This window comes from Peromyscus eremicus, chromosome 4, assembly GCF_949786415.1.
Source record: "Peromyscus eremicus chromosome 4, PerEre_H2_v1, whole genome shotgun sequence".
NCBI lineage: Eukaryota > Metazoa > Chordata > Mammalia > Rodentia > Cricetidae > Peromyscus > Peromyscus eremicus.
In genome coordinates, this window is record NC_081419.1 from 75,191,725 (window position 1) to 75,217,300 (window position 25,576).

A 25,576-nucleotide genomic window follows, 5' to 3' on the forward strand; every position below is an offset into this window, starting at 1 on the left:
GCTGTGGAGCATGCTGGAGAGGTTGGGCCACACAGAAGAATCTACGTTCCCTTGAGTTTATGCTCCTAAACATTGTTTTCACTTGGAAGGCAGCAAATCTTAACTTACCGTCTTTTAGGACATCCTCATCCAAAGAGAGACACTTGTTATCATTTTTTTTTGTCTGCTTTCTACAACCCTGCCCATTTAAAGGGTGTAAAAGTGATTTCTCTCATGAAATCAGATGCAAAAATTTGACTTGGTATCCTAACTATTGAGCTCTGAGCACTTGAGATTGTAGAAACTGAGCTTTTATATCTATCCAAGAATCTGAATTGCATGATTATCATTTGTTATTAGATTGAAAGAAACTAATTTTTGTGACTTTGATTATTTTTAATGTGTTTTCTAAATAAAATCAAATAAGAAAATAAAAAGGTAACATGATTATGTACATTTTGATAAATCATAGAACAGAAATCTTAATTATGCTCTCTCTCTCTCTCTCTCTCTGGTGTGTGTGTGTGTGTGTGTGTGTGTGTGTGTGTGTGTGTGTGTGTGTGTATGGTGTGTATGTGTGCGTGTAATGTAATGTCTGTAGGCTTTCCTGCTCTGTCTCCTGATATTACACTATTTTGTTCCACAGAGATTCATGCTTTGAAATCCCAATAAATATAATATTATACTCACAGAAGGGATGAGAGCTAACACAGTGCTTTTAAAATAAAACACAAAGGGGAAGGCAATTATTATTTTTAGGTTATTATATTAATTTGCAATGAAATGAATAATAAACTCTAAAGAAATGCAAAAGTTTTATGAATCTCCTTTTCACATAATTAAAGAAGTGTTATTGAGAATCCTAGTACCTCAGGAAAGTAACTTCAAACCAGATAACTTTGTTAAACAATAGAAATTAGGATATTAGAAGGAAATAAAAATGTATGTTCCACCCTCAACTTGGGCAGGACTTTTCTTGTTTAGTGGGAGAGAACAATGGAAGGTTTTTTTCTTTGTTTTGTTTTGTTTTTCTAATTATTTTATGTGTGGGGATGTTTTGCCTATATGTATAGCACTGCACTATGTATGTGCCCATTATCCTCAAATGCAAGAAGAGGGTCTTGTATCCCCTAGAACTGGAGTTATAGAAGGTTGTGAGCCTCCAGGTGGGTTCTGGACATTGTAGTTATGTTCTCTAGAAAAGCACACAATGCTCTCAACTCTGAAACCATTTCATCAAAGTAATAAACTCAGAACAAAGGATAACACAGATATTTTTATAGTAAAGCTTAATATACATACATCATACCATGTAACAATGAGTAAATAACTTTAAAATGTATTTTTAAAAATAAGAAAATAAAATACAACAGATGTTTCATAGTATACATAGAAAAGCAAGGCCCAAACATGGAAATTGTGTTCTATAGGAACAGAAAGGGGACTTAGGAAATACTAGTTTTAAACTGTTACTCTAATGAGAAATGTATGGTCATGTAAGATACTGAGAGAGATACAGTTTAAAAACAGAAAGAAGAAAGTCTCAGCTTTCTGGATTTTGTAGCAGGAAAGTAAGTGTCAAAAAAATTTTCCTCTCAATAAGTGTGAAACACAACAAATTTCTTACTATGATTTTCAGGACTCTGGAATTCAGTCATAGGGAAACAGCACACTGAGAATCATGTATCAATAAAACACTAGAAGAGATTTGAGGATGAAACATAAAAGCCTGCTATCTGCTGCCTCAGTCTGCTTACATCCTCAGGCAAGCCCATAGTCCAGTTCAGGTTTAACTGGAGTGGAGACTCCTTGCTGCCAAAAAGACAGACACAGCTTGATGAGATAAAAAGGAGGAATCACTCCAACCTGTGTTCTGCTGTGTTGGCTCATACTTGTAACCTCAGTAATAAAGGAAAAGACAGGAGGATTATTATGAGCTTGAGTCCAGCCTGGGTTACACAGTGAGTTCTATGCTTTCCTGTCTTCCAAATGGAAAACTTATTTCATAAAAGTATAAAAAATAAAGACATACAATCTTGAAACTTTAAGTACAATAAATAATGAAAAACATTGATCAAAATTTAAAAGATCAAGGAATATAAGGATGATAAAAAAATTTAAAAAATATTTATAACACTATAAGTCATGGCCAAGGTCATGGGAGAAAAGCGAACTACTCTAAACATGGTCAGGTGCTGCAGAGATAGTTCAGAGGTTAAGAGTAGAACAGCTTTTGAAGAGGACCAGGTTCTGTTTCCAAAACCCAAACAGCTCAGAAACACCTGCTACTTCAGCCCCAGAGGATCGAACATATCTTCTAGCTTCCACAGTGCACTCGTGGGTACATATGCAGACACACAAGTAGAAGTAAAAACAAAAAAAGATTTAAAAAACAAAAAATAGGATTAGAAATTGATTTGTTTACAAAAATGTATCTAAAAGACACTGGAAAGATATGTTCAACTGAACAGAAGAGAAGTTAATAACAAAAGTCTTGTCCAGGAAAACTGTCTTTTAAAATGGAAACAAAAATTAAGACTTCCTAAGAATGAAAAAAAAAATGGGAGAAATGGAGATATTTTCTTCAAGTACTTCTTAGTAGTGTCCTTCAAATTAACAGAAAATAATAGCAAACAACAAGTCAAAATTACAAGGAAAAATGAAGAATGGGAAATATCATTATATAGTCTTGAGAACTTACATTAACAAAATAAATTAACATTTTCTTCTCTTAACCATTTAAAAAATTATGTTTATAAAACAATAATAAAGTATAGGTCTGCACCAAATATGGGTACCAGTGTTGAGAAAAGTGGACAATAGACCCAACTCTAATGCAGAAGCTACCTGAAGTTAAGAACCACTCAAAAATGAAAATTTAGTTTTCTCCATTAGAGTCTCACTGGATATTCAAATCACTCTTAAGGAAGACCCTTTTCCCAGCAGTAGATGGCTAACACAAAACAAACTCAATGACATTTTAGAGGTTCTTTGTATCATAATGTTTTGTAACTGCATATTTTTTAACCTTTCAAGTCCCTTGTGCATGTATTATAGCTTTCAGTTTTGTTTTTTTAAGGGATTCCTTTGTACACGAATCTGTGTGTCTCTATATTTCCATTAGTCAGGGCTCCCTAGAGTAACAGAAATTATAGAATGAATATATATATATATATATTAGAACATATATTAAATATGTATTCTATACATGCATAGAACATATATAAAATGAATAGATTATACATAAAATATGTATTATAATATATATTCTGATACATAATATATATTCTGCATATTCTAATATATATTATATATATGAGATTTTTATTAGAATGGTTTACAGGCTGTGGTCCATCTAGTCCAACAATGATTATCTACCAGTGACAGTCCCAGACTCCAGTAGTCATTCAGTCTATAAGACTAATGTCTTAGCTGGTCTTCAGTATATGCTAGAATCCCAAAGAAGTAGACTCCAGTGCCAGTGAAGAAATAGACTTGGAAGAGAAAGCAAGAAGTTAAGAATGAAAACTTCCATCTTCCAGTCCTTTTATAGGCTCTGCCAGCAGAAGGTGTGGCACAGATTACAGATGCATTTTCTCACCTCAAATGATTTGGATTACAGGTATATTTTCCCAGCTCCAAAGACATATATTAAAAAATGAGTTCTTTTACTTCAAATGATTTAGTTAAGGAAAATAGAAAAATACATCACAGAATTACTCAGTCATTTGGTTTTTAGTTATTTCCAGATGTAGGCAAGTTGACAACCAAGAATAGCCATCACAAGTCCACCCCTTGTCAATTTGACACACAATCATATCTCCTTATGTCATGCTAAAGTTCCAAAAGAAAATAAAAACAATAACTAGGTCATAATTAGGCCTAACATGATATGAAAATCCCTCATACAACTGCACATGTTAGAGTATGTAGCTGGATCCCCTGAGTAACTATTATTTTGATATCTCAAAACTTAAATATGATAACCACTGATATTCTCTTAGTTGATGCTACATTGCATGACAAAGTAATTGAAAAATGAAAACATAAATATCTGTACTAGCACATTCTTTTTTGTTTGTTAGTTTGTTCTTTATTTCTATATTCTAACCAGAGTTCCCCCTCCCTCCTCTCCTCCGAGTTCCTTGTACCCACCTCCCCTCCCCTCCCCTCCCCATCCACTCCTCCTTCTCTATTTCTCTTCAGATATGGGCAAGCGTTCCCTGGATATCAAGGGTCAGCCATGGTATATGAAGTTGCAGTGAGACTAGGTACCTCCTCTTCTATAAAGGCTGGATGAGACAATCCAGTAAGAGGATAGGGCCCAAAAGCAGAGGCAACCCCTGCTTCCACCCTAAGGAGTCCCACAAGAAGACTACACAACTGTAACATATATGCAGAGGGCCTAAGTCAGTCCCATGCAGGCTTCCTGGTCCTCAGTTCAGTATCTGTGAGCTCTCATGAGCCTATGTTAGTTGATTCTGTGGGTTTATCTCTTGGTGCCCTTGACCCCACTGGTTTCTACAATCTTTTCTTCCACTCTTCCCTCATCCCCAGGATTCCCTCAACTCCCCCTAATGTTTTACTGTGAGTCTCTATATTTGTTTCCATCAGTTTCTGGGCTAAGTCTCTCTTATGACAGTTGGGCTAGGCAGTAATCTACGAATATAGCAAAATATCATTAGGAATCATTTCACAGACCTATTTTTTTTACTTTAGTTTATCTATGTATCTATGTATCTATCTATGTATCTATGTATCTATCTATCTATCTATCTATCTGTTTATTTTTGGCCGGTCATGTTTGGTTCTACCCTAGGTTTCTATGGTATCATGTCTCTGGGTCCTGGCCCTCAGGAGTGAGTTCCCTCTTGGGGTGTGGGTCTCTAGCTGGGCCAGTCATTAGTTGGTCACTCCCACAATTTTGGTGCTATCATTACCCCAGCACATCTTGTAGGCAGTTCAAATTGTTGGTTGAAGGGTTTGTGGCTGTGTTGGTGTCCCAGTCCCTCCACTGGAAGTCTTGACTGTTAGCAGGAGATGGCTGGTTTAGGCTCTATATCCCTTATTTTTAGAAGTCTCAGCTAGGGTTACTCTTATAGATTCCTGGAAGTTTCCATTCCTCTAAGATTGTAGCCCATCGTAGAGATGCTCCCATATTCTAGTTATTTTTCTTAGTACTCTCTTTCCATCCTCCTTCTTCCTGGCCCTCCTGTTCCGGTCCATACATCCCTCCCAAAACCCTCCCCTTGTCCACTGGCAATGTCCATTCTATTTCCCCTTCACAGTGAGATTCATTCAATGCCTCCCCTGCCACTTGAGCCCATCTTGTTACTTAGCCTCTCTGAGTCTGTGGATTTTAGCACCATTCTCCTTTACTTTATGACTAATATCCACTTATGAGTGAATACAGACCATGTTTGTCTTTCTGGGTCTGAGTTACCTCACTGAGGATGATCTTTTCTAGTTTGATCCTTTGGCCAGCAATTTTCCTAATGTCATTGTTTTTAACAGCTTAGTAATATATTCTTAAGAATACAGATGGGAACACTCATATCAATTATAATCCTCACACTGCTTTAGCCAGTATTGTAAGTACCTTACTCTACTACACAGTCTGCATTTCCTTAATTTCCTGCAAATTGTCAAATTTTTTACATACAGAGTCACCAAATCCACTGCCTCTCACGGTTGGTGAATCAGGATAATTGCAGTCATTTATCTCCTTATGTTTGTATAATGGATCACAACACCGGCTTTTAGAACTCTCCAAGCTTCTGGAAGAGGCTTCACTGACTGAAGAGGCTTCAATGACTGTAGATGTTGGTAAAGTGGAAAGCTTATTCTAGATACATAAAAAATTTATTCTTATAATTCTGTTGCCCTAGGACTACTTTTGCATCTATATGCGTTTCTTGTACTTTCCTTTTTTGGCTCTTTTTATTCTGTTTGCTTTATTCTATTATAGTTTGTTTATTTTGTTTTTTCTTATTTTATTTTATTATTATTCTATGAATGCCTATTTGCTTCCTAATGAAAGAAAGGGTTTGAATTCAAATGGAAGGGAGAATGGGATAATTTCAGAGGAATAAGGGAGGAAAAACTATAATCAAAATATTTTGTATGAATCTATTGTCAGTAAAAGAAATATAAAAAATGAATATAGCATTATTATTTTTATAAGGTTTCACTTTTTAAATAAGCATGCTGTTTATTAAATTTCAGTAATAATGACATCTTGTTGTTTAACTTTTACTTAATTTCTTTCCTATACATTGTATTTTGATCATTTTCTTTCCCCTTCCACATCTCCTCTCAGACCTCATACACCTCTGTGGTGATTTGAAAGAAAATGGCCCACAAAGGGAGTGGAATTATTAGGAGGTTTGGCCTTGTTGGAGTAGGTGTAGTCTTGTTGGATTAAGTATGTCACTGTGGAGGCAGGGTTTGAGGTTTCATATATGTTCAAGCTACGCCCAGTGAAACGGTTCACTTCTTGTTGCCTGAAAGCAAAAAAGTATAGCAAGCACTGTGTCTGCCTATATGCCATTGTGTCCTGCCATGATGATAATGGACTAAACCTTTGAAACTATAAGGCTGTGCCTTAATTAAATGTTTTTCTTTATAAGAACTGTCATGTTCATAGTGTCTTTTCACAGCAATAGAAACCCTAAGATAGAAGTTGGTATCAGAGACTGGGTTATATCTGTGACAGGCTTGACCATGTTTTTGTTTGAAGGAATTTTAACTTTGGTACTTTGGGTAAGGAAAACAGTGGAATGCTTTAAGCACTGCTGAATGGGTCATATTAGTAGTAGCATGGAAGACAGTGGTGCTGAGAATGATTTGAAATGTGGGGGGAGGCTCAAGAGGGTTCAGAGGATAAGAAATTTAGTATGTTGCCTAGAGAGTATTCTTGTGATATTTTGCCCTTGTCCAAAAAGTCTGCTGGAGGCTAAAGTGAACAGATTTGGATTAATTCCATTGGTAGAGGAAATCTCAAAACAGCCTAGTATAGACTCTTGTTCCTGGATTCTAATGACTCCCTGGGGGTGGGGAGGTGAGAAGGCACAGCTTCGATGGCACAGACACCAGGAGTCAGTTGAAGGCAAACAACAAAATCCTTTATTCAATAACCAGAAAAGCCTTACAGAACCTCCTCCCAGCACCCAAGCTGTGTCCCAATGTGGTGGCATTGCATGGCTGTCCCCCATTGGCTATGTGCAACCAGGAACTCTGACAGCACCTGTTGCTAGACCCTCAGGCAGACTCCAGGTTAGCTCATAAGGGAGTATGTTATGTGCATGCCTTGGCAACTGGTTTAAACCAGTTTCCTCAACCCTATGGGCCTGTCCTACTATATATCCACCCTTTTATTTTATTACATGGGTATTCAGCAGGAGTCAGAGTTCTTTGCTCTGGCCTTCTTGACCCCACCTCATGGGGAGTTCAGCAACTGGATTGTGCCTGTCTTAGGTCGGCTTCTGAAACAAGCTCTTACCTGTCCTTGAGGCAGGTCCAGTCCCCTCCTCCCTATATCAAGGCTGAGCAAAATGTCTCAGCATAGGCCCTAGGTTCCAAAAGACAGTTCATGCACTAAGGACAGGTCCCGGTCCCACTGCCTGGGGGCCTCCTAAATACCCAAGGAATGTTCAATCATACCACAAGGACACATGCTCAACTATGTTCATAGCAGCATTATTTGTAATAGCCAGAACCTTTAAACAACCTAGATGCCCTTCAACTGAAGAATGGATAAATAAAATGTAGTGCAAATACACAATGGAGTACTACTCAGCAAAGAAAAACAGTGATATCATGAGGTTTGCAGGCAAATGGATGGAACTAGAAAATATCCTGAGTGAGGTAACCCATACTCAGAAAGACAAACATGGTATGTACTCACTCATAAGTGGATATTAGATGTAAAGCAAAGGATAACTAAACTGCTACTCAAAACTCCAGGGAGTTGGATTTTCTAAGAGCCATTAACACCTATAGAGTTGCCTTAGTTGTAGAGTTGCCTGTTGTTGCTGGATGTGCTATAGAAGACACTTAATAAGGAGAAACATTAAAAGCACCAAAACACCAATCAAAACATATGTGAAAATCCAGGAGGGATCCAACAGTCTCTTTATATCATGACAACCCTTTTCAAAAAATAAAGAGTCAAAGACCAGAACCTCTGCCCTTGCCTGATTTAATTGGAAAATCTTGTGTGTAAGCATTAGTGGATAATATAGAAACTGAGCTGACCATGGGCCCTTAATACATTTAGCCAGATTCCGGCCTACTAAACTAACATTCCTCATCTCAAAAGATGTCATACAAAATGGTGAAAAGTGAGGCTCTACAAGTCTTCAGCCTTTAGAGGGGCAACGACAGCAAGAAAGGGGAACCATCCTAGGTTTTATCCTCCTTGGTGTAAGCAGGCTGATCTGTAGCCAGGAACATATCTCTTGCTGGGATCCATATTGGTTATAGTGGCACTCTGGGGAAAAATATAAACATACGCTCTCCCATGGGTTAGCAGGGGGCTGATGGCTGCCATTTGAGGGAAATAGGATCTCTCCATCTCACCAGGGACAGGGGCATGTTCTTTGGCAGAGATGCCTAGTGCTTGTAGGCAAGGCTGAGCCCCTTGTCACCAAAACTGAGAATGTCCATATGGAAAAGGATCTGGCCTTTCTTAAGGCCAGATGAGGATCTCACCTAGCCTCTGGCATGATAATCCTTGTCAATAGCTCCTTAAGAGCTCTGTTGGTCCTCACCACAATGGCTTGTCCCTGTGGATTGTAGAGCATGCCAGTGGTGTGGGAAATCTTTCAGAACCCCAGAAAATCATTGAATGGCTGAGAGGTAGATGCAGGGCCATTTTCAATCTTAAGTGCCCAATGTACCCCCATAACTACCATGGATGACTTAAGGGTCTTGATAGCATTGACAGCCTTCAATGACATTGACAGGGCAAGGGCATAAACAAAGGAGGAATAGGTATCTATTATCACATGAACATATTTAAGATTGTCAAAGGGGGCATGATGCATGACATCCATCTGCCAGAAGGCATTAGGCAACAAGCCTCAGGGATTAACCCTTGCACATTGAAGTGGTTGTAAGGGGGCAAGACCAGCACAAGTGGTACATGACTAGGACAAATGTTTACATTGAGAAAACAGTAATTCTGGAAGGAGTCTAGGCAAATTCTGTGGGGACAGATGGAACTACTGGTGAAGACCCCTGGCTTGCTCTAGGAGATCCATACTGGCTGATAATATGATGGTGTCTGTGACCTCATTTCCTTGAGCCAATATTCTGGATAATTTGGAAATGAGATCTAATCTAATGTGTGACAGGTACCAATGCTCAGTCTTCTGATTTAGGACATCTTGTATGAGCAACATAGTGCTGGAGATGGGGATCAGTGAGTCTTTGACTTGAGAAAAGGCCAGTACACAAACTGCCTGTGCAGCATATTGGCTGTCAGAAAAAAATGCTAATGACCTGGTCTGGCACTCCACTAGAATGGGCTTAAAGACTGACCGTGGTGCAGACTGTCAGGGCTTAAGACATCTGGCACCACTGGAGAGTAGCTACCTCTTGAGGTAGGCAGGTACTGGAGTAGATAGCCCCAAGAATACCACAGTGAAGGCATAGTTGCCTACAGTTTTGGTGGAGCAGAGCGGGGAGCAGTGCATGAGTTAATGATAGTCGCATTCTCCTTGACAGATTTCTCAGGGTCCAAACTGTCTGCCTCCTCATCATTAGATATAATAGAGATATTTGAAATGGAAGTGGTGGGGGTAAGGAAAAGATTACCCATCTTTTAGAGGGGAACAGCAAGTAAACAACAATCAGAGAAAAGATGACAGTCAACAGGAGTGAAAGTTTGTATTGGACCCTTATATCTTGTGCTTAGTGGGGGACTTCCATGATTTTGTAGATCACTGCTGTATGCCCACATTGTGTCTTCAGATGAAGGATGGTGTTAGGGAGCAGAGCCTTGGCTCTATCTCCTGGGGGGTCAATCCTTATGTGGAGGTGCTGAGCAAACCAAACAGAAAAAAAAAATGTGACTTCTGTTCTGGTGGAAGCTCCACCTCAGCCCCTGGCACCCTGGCATCCACAGACCCTAAGAATCTGGAATGTTCTGATGGAAGCCCTACCTTTCTGCTCAAACCCTGCCCCTCAGAAATTCCCACCAAACACAGCTCTTCCCCTAGAGATGCTCAAGACCACTCCTATAGGATATTTAAAGTGCCCCCCCCAAAAAAAAACAGATGTGGTTTTTCAGTCTCTCATCCCATTCTCTTCTCTGGGGGCCAGAGAATCACCTGGGAACACTTTCCCCATAAAACCAGGGCTTTTTCTAATTTGGTATGATTTGGTCTGATTTGGATTGCTGCATCAGCAGAGAAACTTATCCGGGTGCAGAAACTTTTCATCTGGAGGTTACTCCCTATGGGGCTGATTTTTCCCCCACCAGCATGGGGCCACATGGAGGGAAAACACCCTTCTCCTCCACACCTGCTCTCTGCCAGACTAAGATCAGCTTTTGACTGGGTAAATTATCCTTTCCAAGTCATTGCGCTAGAGGCCTAGGGCTTCATCCAATTTTCAGGATATCCTGCCAAAGACATGGCTGAGCCAGGACCCCAACCAATTGTGGAGCAAAGACTTGACTTTGTTCCATGAGACCCCTTCTTCCAAAGACATTCTGTTGAAGGGAATATCCCACATTCCTTCTTTCTGACCCAAACCTACCACAGTTGATGCATTGCACTAGGCTTTGGGTCCCAGCATAGGCTTATGAAATGACCAACTGCCATTTGAAGCCTGATCCCCAAATGCCCCTGGAGTGTCTTTTACAAAATCTATTCAAATTGGGTCTATATGATACTGTCTGTCCTGATCACTTGATTTCTTTGAGCACTAAGGCCTGGTCACAATAAACTCCTGATAATCAGTCCAGGTGGCCTCGGGGGGAACCTTAGATTTTCCATCCTCTGTGATCTTGATAATTTTTTTTTTTGGGGGGGGGTTTCGAGACAGGGTTTCTCTGTGTAGCTTTGCACCTTTTCCTGGAACTCACTTGGTAGCCCAGGCTGGCCTCGAACTCACAGAGATCCACCTGGCTCTGCCTCCCGAGTGCTGGGATTAAAGGCGTGCGCCACCACCGCCTGGCAATCTTGATAATTTTTGTCAGCTTGGAGATAATTGGACAGAACTGCCCTACATCCATGATTTTTAGGTTCTGCATTCTCGTCCTCCCTACAGCAGCCAATGTCCCACAGCATCAGTCTTATTGGCTAGGGTCATGGCTCCTCCAGATTCCTGCCTATCTGGGAACTGGGAACCTGACAATTCTACTCTGACCATGCTGCCAGGTACACCGGCCCCTCCCCCACACCCTTTCCACCCACCCCACTTCCTGGATGACACATGTTCTATTCATTTGCCAACATTCCATACATTCCTCCCTCTATCCACCCCCTCCCCTTCTTCCCCTTATAGGACAAAGGATAAAGACCAAATTTCTCTTCTTTACCCACCTTCTTGTCCTCCCCTCCTGCCCACTGCTCTGCCCATCACCCAATGCCTCAACCTACATCCTGGTCCCCTTCTACACACTGGCCTAATGCCCCCAAATCTTCCCCAGTTTCTTCTCATACTCTGTCTCATCAGACTCCTACCCTCCTTTGCCCTCTCTGAGAGGTAGCTAGAGCTGATGGAATTGTTCAAGTCCCCAGAGAAGAGACCTCATGCTTTGTTACCTCCTACAAGGTATGGAAATGGTCTCAGACAAAGTTGTTAATTTTGATAAGCTCAGAGAGATTACACAGCTGGCTGACAAAAACCTGGCCATTTTTCTAAACCTGTTACAAGAGACTATGGTTCAATATACTTACCTTGACCCAGCCTCCCCAGCAGGAGCTATGGTCTTGGCCACCCATTTCATTTCTCAGTCAGTGCCAGATATTAGAAAGAAATTAAAAAGGCTGAGGAGGGTCCCCTAACTCTCCTACAGGAATTAGTTGCAACAGAAGGCTACACTCTAAGCCCAAGCCTTAGCAGCTGCCCCAAGGCCATCAGGGTCCCCACAAGGGGGACAAGGGAAGTCAACCATGAGGCTCCATCCAACCAGAGCTGAGCCCAAGTTGACTCCACCAGAAACCTACTTCAATGTGGCCAGCAGCTGCCCAGGAAGCCGTGCCCCGTCTGCAGATAGCCTGGACCCTGGAGATCTGAATGCCCTCATGTGGGCTCATCCTCTATGCCATGGCATGGAGGTCCAGCCTCACCAACACTGGTAACTGAAACTCTTCCAACCCTTGAACTTCTAAACCTGAAGGAAGACTGGCACAGCCTAGACTTGGTGACTCCCATTGTCCTCTCTGAGCCTAAGGTGATGCTGCAGGTAGCAGATAAGTCCTTTGACTTTCTTTTGGACACAGGAGCTACCTATTCTGTTTTGACATCTCACTAAGGTCCTTCAGTTTCTTTGCCAATTTCTGTCATGGAGGTAGATGGGACTCCTTCCTTCCCAGAAGGTGCAGCATCAATAGCACAGATACTGGGAGTCGGTTGAAGGCAAATAACAAACTCATTTATTCAATAATGAGGAAGGCCTTATATAACCTCCTCCCAGCACCCAAGCTGTTTCCCAATCTGGTAGCATTTCATGGTCATCCCTCACTGGCTGGGCATGATCAGGAACTCTGACAATGCCTGTTGCTAGGACCTTAGGCAGACTCCAAGTTGGCTCATAAGGGAGCACATTATGTGCATGTCTTGGCAACTGGTTTGAGCCAATTTCTTCTACCCTATGGGCCTGGCCTATTACACACTCTGTCTTATGGTTACTGGTGTTCAAGCTTATAAAGATTTATAATGAAAAGGAGCAAGCTGAGGAGAATAGGAGCACCAGGAAGTGAAATGGAGCTAAGTCCTATGCTCAAAAAAATAAACAGATTAAGAAATAGACTAAAGGAAGTAATACTCTCAAGGTAAAATCACACCCAGCAAAATTTCCAACTTGTGAAAATGAATTAAAGAAAATTTTAGAGCCAGGTGTGATGGTGTATGCCTTTATTCCCAGCACTCAGAGGGCAGAAGGTTTTGGATCTCTGAGTTTAAGGACAACCTTGTCTAGAGAGCAATTTCCTGAATAGCCAAGCTTAGGCAGTGAAAGAAACCATGAAAACAGAAAATTGGTGAAGATGTAATTGAACAAGGGGACATATTCCAGCCCCAGGAAGCAGAAGAACTTGACAGCTTCAGGTACATGGTACTAGAGAGAAGAAAAGGGCTATGGAATTTGCCTTCACAACTAATGAAAGCAGCTGAGGCCAAACATGTATCAGGGGTGTCTCCAAACAGAGGCCTTGAGAGGTCATTGTGTGAAGCTGTGAAGGTAAAACCTGTATCGCCTTGGAGAACACAGATGTTGGAGATGCCAGAGCCATGGGACACCTGCCAAAGAAAGCTGCTAACAGAGAGTGGCATCAGACCAAGAGAAAGAAGCGTGTTGGTGTGTTGCAGTCAACAAAACTGAAAAGACTTGGAAATCTGAAGAGTGTTTTGGCGTCAGACACGGAGATGCAAAGTTTGGAGTTTGCCCAACTGGTTTTTGGTCTTATTTTGGTGCAGTATTTCCTCACTATTCTCCCTTCTCTATGTTTTGGAATGGTAATATATAATCTGTGTCATCATATGTTAAAATTATGTGGTCTGCCTTTTGATTTTCATTTTTACAGGGGATTATATTTAAGAGGTTTCATGAATCTCAGAAGAGACGTTGAGCTTTAGACTTTTATATAAGTTTAAGATTGTTAGAGATTGTAGGGACTTTTGAAGTTGGACTGAATGCATTTTTACCTTATGATATGGCTGTAAGCCTTTGGGGGTCAGGGAATGAAATATAATAGTTTGAAAGAAAATGGCCTCCAAAGGGAGTTGCACTAATGGCAGGTACAGCCTTGTTGGAGTAGGTGTGGTTTTGTTAGTGCAAGTGTGTCACTGTGGATGAGGGCTTTGAGGTATCATATATGCTCAAGCCATACCCAGTGAGACAGACCACTTCTTGTTGCCTTGGAATCAAGATGTAGCAAGCACTCTATCTGCCTGGATGCTGCCATGTCCTGCTATGATGATAATGGACCTAACTTCTGAAACTGTAAGCCTTTGCTTCAATTAAATGTTTTCCTTTATAAAAGCCACTGTGGTCATGGTGTCTCTTCACAGAAATAGAATCCCTAACTAAGACAACTTGCCTACTCATCTAACTTCCTGTTTGTTTTCCCTCCCAAATTTCAAAATAAAACAACAAATGTGAAAATCAAAATAGACACACTAAAAAAGAAGCAAAAATAAAATCTCTCTCTCTCTCTCTCTCTCTCTCAAGTGCACACACACACACACACACACACACACACACACACACACAAACACATGCACAGATCAGGGAGTCCATCTTGTGTTGGCCAACTACTCCTCTATATGACATGGAGTGTGGTTGATATTAAGTGGCACTCCACTGGAGAAAACTGATTCTGCATTTTCCAGCATGTATCAAATGCAACTTCTTGATTAGAAGTGCGACTTTCTGATCAATTTCCCTTATTCACACTGGGATTTTTCCTTGTTTTGAATTTGGGTAGACTTTTTGTGTACTGTCATAGTCTCTAAGAGTTCATCTATGTATCAATCATGTTGTGTCTGGATGACACTGTGTTTTTATAGTCATACACCACCTCTGGCTCTTATAATCTTTCTACTTAATCTTCTGCATAGATCCCTGAGCCTTGTGGGGAAGGCTTTTTATAAAAACAATCCATTTAGGTGTGAGTGCTTTGAAGTCTTTCAAGTTCTGTACACTGTACAGTTATGGATCTCTTTGTTAATCCGTATATACCCAAGAAAATCTTCTCTTATGAAGATTTAGTGATCTGCTCTATGAGTATAGCAATATGTCATTAGGAGTCATGCTATTGCTATGTGCACTTAGCAGAATAATATTATTAGGTACTCTCCTTCAGTGATCTATCTTGTCTCAAGTTCTTAGCCACATTATCAGTGTCAAATATTGGTTCCATCTCATGAGTGGGCCTTACACACAATAAATAGTGGTTGGTTACTCCCATAACATTTGTGCCACCATTGCCCTGGTGTGTTTTGCATGTTGATCCCTCTGTAGACCACTGACTGAGTTTGCAGATAGGTGAAATTGATGATTAGTTTTCTCCTCTGGCAGTGTGCGAAATACCAACTAGCCCATGAATGCTAGACAGCAGGGATGAAGCTTCTACCTGGATACCAGCTTGATTTCTCTAAGTTTGATGACATAACTAAGTAGTATCTTCAGCATAGGGCTTAGTGTCACATGATGGAGAATAACCAATAGCCTTAGCAATTGCCTGTTATGTTTGGAGGGGATATGGGTCCCTGTTGACCAGTGACTTAAAAAGATGTAACTCAATCCTGGCACAAGTAGTTTTACTTGGTGGCATAAAATATCTATTTGAAGTGATCACTCCCACAATATATACTGACACCATTGAAATTTCTTTCATATAAGTATATATTTTAGGAAACTTTTACAGTAGTAGCTTTTTATACATCCTTTCAAAAGGCTTTTAGTGTTAATTGTCCCTCCATATATTCCCTCCTTTACCCTACCATCTCATTCCCCTCCCAATTTAACCCTTTTATTCCAGTTTACCCATTATCTCTTTACAACACTCTACTTTATTTTCCCTTCTTGGAAGGGTCCCTCCTCCACTCTGGTTCCTTACTAGCCACCTAACATGTTTAGATTATACCCCATTTTTAAGTGAGTTATTTGTTTTATTTGTGTGAAGATATTTTAGTTCTTTCTGTATTCTAGATACTAACTCTCTATCAGATGTATAATTGGTAAAGTTTTTCCCATTCTGTAGGCTATTGCTTTGTTAGAATTATGGTGTCCTTTGCTGTATAGAAGTTTCCCAGCTTTATGAGGTCTAATTTACTAATTATTGGTCTTAATGCCTGTGCTACCAGAGCCTTGTTCAGAAAGTCTTATCCTGTGCCAATGAGTTCAAGCCTATTCTTCTGTCAGGTTTTATGTTTCTGGTCTTATGCTGTCATCCTTGATCCATTTAGAAATTTTGTTCAGGGTGAGAATTATGAATTTACATTCATACTTCTACAGCAGCCATCCAGTGTGAGCAGCACCATTTGTTGAAGATGATGTCTTTTCCCCACTGTGTATTTTTGTCTTCTTTGTCAAGAATCTGTTGTTTGTATATGTGTGGAATTATGTTTGGACCTTCAGTTCTATTAAATTATTAAAATAATCTGTTTTTTGACAATACTATATTATAGCTCCATAATACAACTTGAAATCTGATGGTAATACCTTCAATAGTTCTTTTGTTTTTCATTAAATATTAACTAGTTAAAAAAATTGAGTATGACATTACAAAGTGTAGTTTTAAAAAGGTATTTAGAAATAATGATAGGAACCTGAACTATGTAGAAATCAATTTATTTATAATGGGACAAAGTTAGTTGTTCTTTATTACAAGGTTTAGCACATTACTAACATGATATAGCTTAATAATAAGTCAATATATATTTTATTAGTTATTAGAAGGGTCAGTAGAAAAACAATTTTGAGAAAATAGTCTAAAACCTTAAAAGAAAAAAAGACAAAAGAATGGCAGATAGAAATCTACCTATAGAAATAATTGCATTCAGTAAAATTGGTCTGGATACTTCAACCAAAATGTAGAGTGGACAGTGGAGTAAGACCAATGCAGACTATTAGTAGACACATTTTACATTCAAAAGAAGAGAAAGGTAGAAATTAACAGCATGAACAATATTGTGCAGATCATAGCTATAAGGCATCAGGGAGAGCAGTGTTAACTAAAGTATGCTGTTAAGCCCTCTGGTTAATGTATCACTCCATTGATTGAACATTCCAATATAAAGTTTACATTTTTGTACTTTTAAATATCTATTTCAGAGCTATACAGATGGCTCAGTAGTTAGGAGTAGTTGTTTCATTATCATGAGAACCAGACATGTAATCCTAGAATCCACAGAAGAAGCCGGAGTCTTGCTCAGGCCTGTGATTCCAGTTCTGATGACAACTGAAACATAATGACAGATGGGGCTTGCTAGCTTCCAGCCTCACTGAAAAAAATCTAAGCCCTAGGTTCAAAGAGAGGATCTTTTTCGAGGAATAGGCAGTGGGGAATGGAAACCAGTCAACACCAATGCCTTCTTTTGGCTTTTATTTCATACATACATATGTACGTGTGCATACACATATACTCACATACACACACGTAAATGTATGAAAAAACAAATATTTTAAATGAATAATTATCTATTTGTATACCGATAGTTTGACGAGTTATATCACTTTAATTAATTATTTATACATAGCCTATTTTAGATTTTAAACATGTTTATAACAGACACTTTGAAATTTATCTTATCTAAGTCATGCCTAGAAATATTTTCTATGTGTGAAATTAATAAGCCTCAGCTTCCTATTTTCCTTAAAATGAAGAAAAATGTGCCTCTCCTTACAATGTTACCCTAAGAATTGATTGAGTTAACAAACACAATATGTGTGGCATTTAATGTTCTAAAATAATATTAAGTAGTAGCTGTCCTGTGTGTCTGATAACCACACACTATCATAGATGAATACCAATAACATTGATGTCATTCCTTGGTACTCAACAATTGGAGCTGTCAACTGAAATCTTAAGATGGATGAAGTAAGTGCAGCCATGATTCTTCTAACAGAACTTTCAGCATGTGTTTGCTCCAGTCTACTTACTGTAAAAGGCACACTGACAAAATTACTGCTCAAAGCCTTTTCTATTAAGTATTCAGAAAAAGAAATTACTGAGTGGGAAGCCTGCTATTATTTCCACTAAGAAAGCCACTTGAAATTTCTCTCACTAAAAATTTATTTCCCAATGTCAGCTTTAAATAAATAGATAAAGAATTCTCAAATAATGGTAATATAATCCAATTAAGATATAACACACTAAAAATTAAGAAATGTGATCATAATTTGAAAACTTTCTTGCACAAATCACGAAGAACTTCCTAAAATGTGTCATTTTCACTATATAATGGGGTAAAATTTGAATGCTTTTAACTTTCTGTATTCTACATGAAATAACAATTACTTAACATATGGGAAAGGTCTAGAAATAAACAATATCACAAAAAGCAATTTTCTGGCAGTACAATAGCAAGAATTTCTGTGATGATATTTTATTTGTACTAAAATGTGGTGATATTTTATTTGTATGCTAATAAATAAAGTTTTCATGGTGATCAGAGGACATAGCCATCCATAAACAAAAGTCAGGCGGTGGTAGCACACACCCTTAATCTGATCACATGGCAAACAGAGTCTCTGTGTGGTCAAGGACATACTAGTGAACAACCAAGCATGGTGACTCATGCCTTTAATCCCAGTAGCAACCATAGAGACCTGGAGGTCTGTACAGACAGGCAGTGACAAGGAAGTGAGGTAACTGGGCTAAGAGCTAATGAAAAGGCAGAACAGCAAGGCAATAAAGGTACAGGTTAGACAGGAAGAGGCTCTCTCTTGGGAAGCTACAGCAGCGTGGTGAGCTAAGGTTAGTTGGTGACTCTCACTCTGATCTCTGTGGCTTACATCCCTGTATTTGGCTCTGTGTTTCTTATTCAATAAGACTATTTACAAATTCATCTACAGATTTTCATTCCATCCATTTTGAAGTGTATGTACAACAGACGGCAAAATAAGTATACTAGAGGAGACCTCACAGGTCTTCCTCAAGGGCCATCTCACTTTTGCATGGGAAAACACATAAGAAAAACTTTTTCTCTTCTCTCAAAGTGTGGTGCAACTTAATAAGGTAAACTGAAAGAGTAATTGATATGATAAATTAGATAAATGTATTTGCCTTAGCCTGCTGAGTACAAGCATTGCAGATATGTGCTACTGTGGCTGACCTCATGATGCATCTTCTTTTTCCTTTCCAGTGTTACTGTATCAGACACATGTTACCTTTTTATTGAGAGACAGTACTGATAATATAAATGTGGCATTTATGACATAATATTTAGGACATGAATGAGGCCCTGTTAGGAAAGAGAAAGAGAGAGAACAATGTGGATCTTCACAACAATGGATGTATTTTATAAGACACTGGTATCTATGAGTTACCGCATATTTGCTAAAGCCATGCTTTCAGCTCCTCTAAGCAGCGCAGAAGCATGGGAAGATGTCTCTTTTTGGAATAGGCCAATTAAACTACATTTATGTTTATGGTGATTTGAATAGCATGGTCCCCATAGACTCATGTATTTGAATGCTTGGCCTGTAGGGAGAGTCACTATGAGGACGTATGGCCTTCTTGAAGTAGGTCTGGCCTTGTTGAAGGAAATATGTCACTGTGGGTGCAGGTTTTGTGGTCTCATATGCTCAAGTTATGCCAGTGTGGTCACTTTCTGTTGCCTGTGAATCAGGATACAGAATTCTCAGCTCCTTCTCCAGCACCATGTCTGCCTGCATGCTGCCTTGATTTCTGCCATGATAATAATGGACTAAACATTAGAAAGTGTAAGCTAACCCCAATTAAGTGGTTTCTTTCATAAGAGTTGCTGTGGTCATGGTATCTCTTCACAACAATAAAAACCCTAAGTAAGACAAAGTCTTAATCTAGAAAATCAAGAACAAGGCAACAACAGAAAAGCCCAACAACACAAATGATAATATGAAAAATATTTGATAAGGGGATATCAAAAATTAAAACTGTAGGGAGCAATAAAATACAGGCATAGAATATTTATAGCATATATTTTGTTTTTATATTTATTATTATGTTAATTTGCTTTCATTTCAAACTAGCTTGCTTCAATCAGAGGGAAGTGGATTTGCTTAAGGTAGTATCACTATGTACTCGTTTGCTGTGACCAAAACTAATTAAAACCTTGTATCAACCTCAGGGAAACATCTCTATAACATTAATTACACACTTGAATGTAAGCCCTGAAAGAATGGAAAAAACACTCCAGGTCATCAGAACACACAAGTATATATTATGAGATTTTTCTTGTTTCTTTTTTTAAACATGTCTATGTATATATAGCATATGAGAGTAAAAATGGACAGTGGATCATTTCAAATCCAAAAGTGACTATACTACAAAGTAAACATTCAAAATAATGAAAAGAATAACTTATAGAAAACAAGAAAATATTTATAAATATATATCAAGTAAAATGTTGCTATAGAAAATATATAAGGATCAACAGCAGAAATCTTAATGTAGGAATTTTTAGAGTATTAAACACTTAGAACTTAGCACTTGGTTGTATTGAAATGATGTGTGAGTATATACTTATATTTGAGAATGAGTGAGTTTGCTGTCTATTGAATATGTATTATTTCAAAGGATCAATATGGGAACATATTATTTCTGATGTTTAAGGTACATGGTCAAAATGGGAAATTAAAAGCATAGGAAAGACCTCGCTAGTTTCAAGTCTGAATTACATGAGAAAGAGAAATATGCTTTAATTAAGGGGGTCCCAATCAGATTAGCTTTAATAAAAATCAAAGTCAAATGTTACTTCCTACATAAAAATGGAGAAGCAGACAGATCCTTAATTTTTAAGAGGATTTGCTAATATTGTTTTCTAAGTTTCTAAAGCATACCATTTGCAAATACAGGAGTGATCAAGAATAGAGTGTAGGGGCAGTAGAGATGGCTCAATAGGTAAGAGCACTGTCAGCTCTTCCAGATGTAGTCAGGTTGTGTTCAGCAGGAAGATCACCACCAGTTCCAGATCTCCACTCTGGCCTCCAAGAGCACTACATTCATGTTGTGCACAGAAATACATGCAGACAAAACACCTATACACACAAAATAAAAATAAAGTTTAAAAAAATAAGATTCTCCAGGGTCTAGCTGGATTGGTGTATTTACCACCCCCTCATAAAGGAAACTTAACTTTGCAACAGATGGAGGTTATTATAGTAAATCACTACTGGTCTAAATTCAAAGTTTGGTAGCTCAGTTTCAACAGGTACATACACAGCACAACTCCTCACATAAAGATCATGTATAATTACAGAACAGGGTACAGAAAGATTGTATGAACAAGAGGAACAGAAAGTGTACTGTGAGTGTGTGTATCAATAAAAGAAAGAGAGTCTATGAATTAGGAAGAAAGAAAGAGGGTTGGGGTATATGAGAAAGATTTGAGGGAGGAAAGGGAAAAGGAAATAATATAATTATATTAATCTAACAAATTATCAAGTAAAAAAGAATGGAGCTAAACATTCAGAGTAATTTTAAACTTAGTATTTATGTGGTAGAAGACTTTCTCGAATACATACCGCTTTATGAATAAGTTTTATTTTTATGTATTTTGTTTATTATTTATTTCTTTGGATATCACACAAGTCAGGTTAGTCTTGGCTCATTGGAAGCCAACTCTGTATGTGTAAAAACATTTGCAAGCCTGTAGAAGGAGGCTTTGGTCATGGTTTCCTGCCCATAGGCCCCTTGCATCTGGAGGCATCAGATCCTTTGGTGCTCATTCTGTCTAGCAAGCCAGATTAACTTTGAGTGCTGAAATGACATTGATTAACTTTTATATACTTTAAAAAACCTTTTAATTCATTTTTGAGGCATGCACATCACAAGTACTGTAAGAAAATATTATCACTTCATTATCTTGGATCTAATTTTTTTCTTTTGAAACCAGAGAAGAAATTTTGACCCACTTTTGTTGCCAGGAACACTATTCATCTTCAGTGCTTAAACAGGAAACCTAGCATGCTGTGGGATGGTCTGTATGTCAAGTGTGTTGCTGATTGGTCAGTAAATAAATCACTGATTGGCCATTGGCTAGGCAGAAAGTATAGGCGGGACAAGGAAAAGAATTCTGGGAAGTGGAAGGCTGAGAGGGAGACACTGCCAGCCGCCATCAGGACAAGGAAGATGTAAAGTACCGGTAAGCCACAAGCCACATGGCAAAGTAAAGATTAATAGAAATGGGCTAAATATAAGAGTAAGAGCTAGACAGTGACAGGCCTGAGCTAATAGCCAAGCAGTTTAAATAATGTAAGAGTTCGTGTGTTTATTTTATAAGTGGGCTCTGGGACTGGCGGGACTTGGTGGCGGGAGCTGGAGAGAAATTCTCCAGCTACAAATGGCGTCCAACGTGGTGGCAAGAGTTTCCACCTAAAAACTTAGAAAAAAGATTCTAAAACGGACCTAAAAACAGCTTCCTAATTGTCTCTCTCAAATAAGCGGCAGCTGCCGGTTTGAGCTACTGGCGGGTTCCTAGCGTGCGCTCTTGACCTGCAGTATGGTGGGAATGAGGCCTCTGCAAGTAGCACATTAAACTGTGTGGTGGATTTAGCCTTTGCTAGTACAAAACAAAAAAAGAGGTTTCTGGGCTACACGCTACTTTGGTAAAAGTATAGACCCACTATTTCTGAGAGTTATGGCTCCCAGAGCTGGCGGAAAGCGGACCACCGCCATGTTGGGAAGCTGAAGTGGGCGGAGCCAGCAGCCACTGCGCCGTTTCTGGCTTAGAAGGCTGCAGTTTAAAAGGAATAGGCTCAAGCTAATATAAAAAAATAAGCCACGCAAAGATGACTACCACACAGAGAATCTGGATTATGTTCTCTTTGATATTCGTAACTGCAGAAAAACATTTGATTGTAAAAGCTGTTGAGTTATGCCAAAATGTATATTTTAAAGGTACCTTGACTTCAAAATTTGGATATAAGGATATGTTGCTTTGGAAAAGAGTCTCTGCTTTTGTTTCCACAGAAAGCCAGAGACTATGGATTTGTTCCAGATTAAGATACATCAGGTTTGACCAGCCAAGACCCCCTGAAAGGTCTCCAATGACACCATGGCCCTGATGATTCAACATCCAGAATGGTTTCAAGTCAACTGGCTCAGATATACAGCCTCACGGACTACTCCATGATCCTAAAATTTTCTTTCTGTCTCCAGAAGATACAGCGCCCCCCTCCAGCAGGAAGTAGTAAGAGAAGCTACGCCCAAATTCCCAAATATACCAAGCTGGCTTTAGAGATGGAATTGGCTCACTCCCCCTCTAAACCCAGACATATTGCTCAAAAAAAAAAAAAATGGTTAAGAGATTCTTGTGTCCCAAATCAGAAGAGCCCTCTGGTGTGGGACAGAGAAAAAACAATATTTTTATTTAAATCAGGTTGATTATAAATACAATCTCTTTCTAAAACAAAAAGGGGCATAGTTTAGATATGATAGGATGAAAGGGTAGATTAATGAACCTACTTTTAAAGAGTAACAACTTGTTTAAAATGTTTTACATTGCTATAGATTTTAGTTTATTGATACAAGTTTAAACTTAATTTTGTTATACTGTATATATATTTCTATTCTTGTTTGAGGTATTATGTTTATGTAACTCATTTAAAATTATAATGGATAATTAAAAAATAGATTAATAATTAGTCATCTATGATAATCATATTTGTAGCCATGTTAGTTAAGTCTTCTAGGTATACATAGTTATATTTCAGATAGATAGGTAGTCTTCAAACACTTCAAAGACCTACAGAATATGGTATTTAAAATGTTTTAAAAATTTAGACTTTCTGGACAGTGAGACATGTCTGCTCCTGACAGCACCGATTTACTTCAGAGAGGAGGATGGGCATCGAAGACACTCCATACAGAGTTTATCTTCACCTTGACAAAAATAGCCATTTGGGCAAGAAACTGTTCTTGCCTGGACTGCCTGATCAAATGGACATGCAGGACCCATACAAAGGTGACCACTGAACTTTGCTTGACAAAATGGTCCTTCAGGTTCCTGCTTTGCAGAGAAAACTGCCAGACATTCTACAGGACACAGAGAAAAATGAATAAGAGACTCTAGGCCTGTGGGCTGAAGACAGATACCCCAACTTTACAAGAGAACTTTGAATGACTGTCCAGGCTGCCAGCTGTCTCTGTCTACCCTACAAGACTCCTAAAAGTTGCTTATATCCTTCTCCATTTCTCAGGTAGTAGTATATCCTTCTGAGGTCTTTGATGTGGTTAAAGACTAGATACTTACAATTTTCCTTAGTGATAATAAAAGATAAGTTAGATATAAAACCTTAAACTTACAAATATAAGATAGATAGGATCTCTTCTTTAATATTGTAACTGTAATTCTTGCTTGATAATTGTTTTGTTATATGTAATTTTACTATGTTAAAGTTAAAACCTTCCTTTTTAAGAAAAGAAAAGGGGAAGTGCTGTGGGATGGTCTGTATGTCAAGTGTGTTGCTGATTGGTCAGTAAATAAATCACTGATTGGCCATTGGCTAGGCAGGAAGTATAGGCGGGACAAGGAAAAGAATTCTGGGAAGTGGAAGGCTGAGAGGGAGACACTGCCAGCCGCCATCAGGACAAGGAAGATGTAAAGTACCGGTAAGCCACAAGCCACATGGCAAAGTAAAGATTAATAGAAATGGGCTAAATATAAGAGTAAGAGCTAGACAGTGACAGGCCTGAGCTAATGGCCAAGCAGTTTAAATAATGTAAGAGTTCGTGTGTTTATTTTATAAGTGGGCTCTGGGACTGGCGGGACTTGGTGGCGGGAGCTGGAGAGAAATTCTCCAGCTACACTAGCATCTTCTGTTCCTTTGGGGAAGAATAAGATTTCCAAAAGGGAAAAAAAATATGACCAGGCCAGGGAAACTCATTTATAATATCACCAAATAACAGCAACTGATCAGGTACATAGTACCTGCAAATTAAAATCACTATGAATGTTTATTGTGTAGTCTCTTTTCACCTCCAATAGCATGGAAGCTGTACGTAGAAATTTAAGATTATTATTTTTAAATTCCTGCATTGTTCAGGGAGTATTAGTTTCTTCAAACTTGAGAATTCATTTAGAGTTAAATTATATAAAGTTCCATCCTGAAGACACACACTGAATATTTTTTCTTTATCAACAGAAACAGCCTTGGCAGAGATGATCCTGTGTGACCCAGAGACATGTTATTGCTTTCTTAGTGTTTGTGTTGTTCATTTTCCATCATGTTTCAACTCTGTGTAGTTCTCATAATAAAGTGAGCTGTCCCATTGTTGGTCTTTGTTTCTTTCCTTTTTTTGTTTGTTTGTTTTTCAAGACAGAATTTCTCTGTGTAGCTGTGGTTGTCCTAGAACTCGTTTTGTAGATGAGATATCTGCCTGCCTCTGTGTCCCATGGGCTGGGATTAAAGGCATGCATTACCATGCCTGGCTCTGTCTTTGTTTCTTCTGACGTTATTTGTTAGCTTCTCATGAAAGGGGTTGTGGTGTGATTTTAAGAAATGTAAAAATGACCCTGGAAGTCTTTCCATGTGGAGTTTAAGTTGTGATAACTATCTTCAGAGACTTTCCCCCACATTCTCTTTCTCAATTCAAGTCAAATTGCTAACTATAAATCAAGAAGTCACACCACAGAATACAGTGGCTGCAGCCATGTACTCCAATTAGATTGATTCTAAGATCTGTATATTTTCTCTCCAAGAATCTCTATTAAA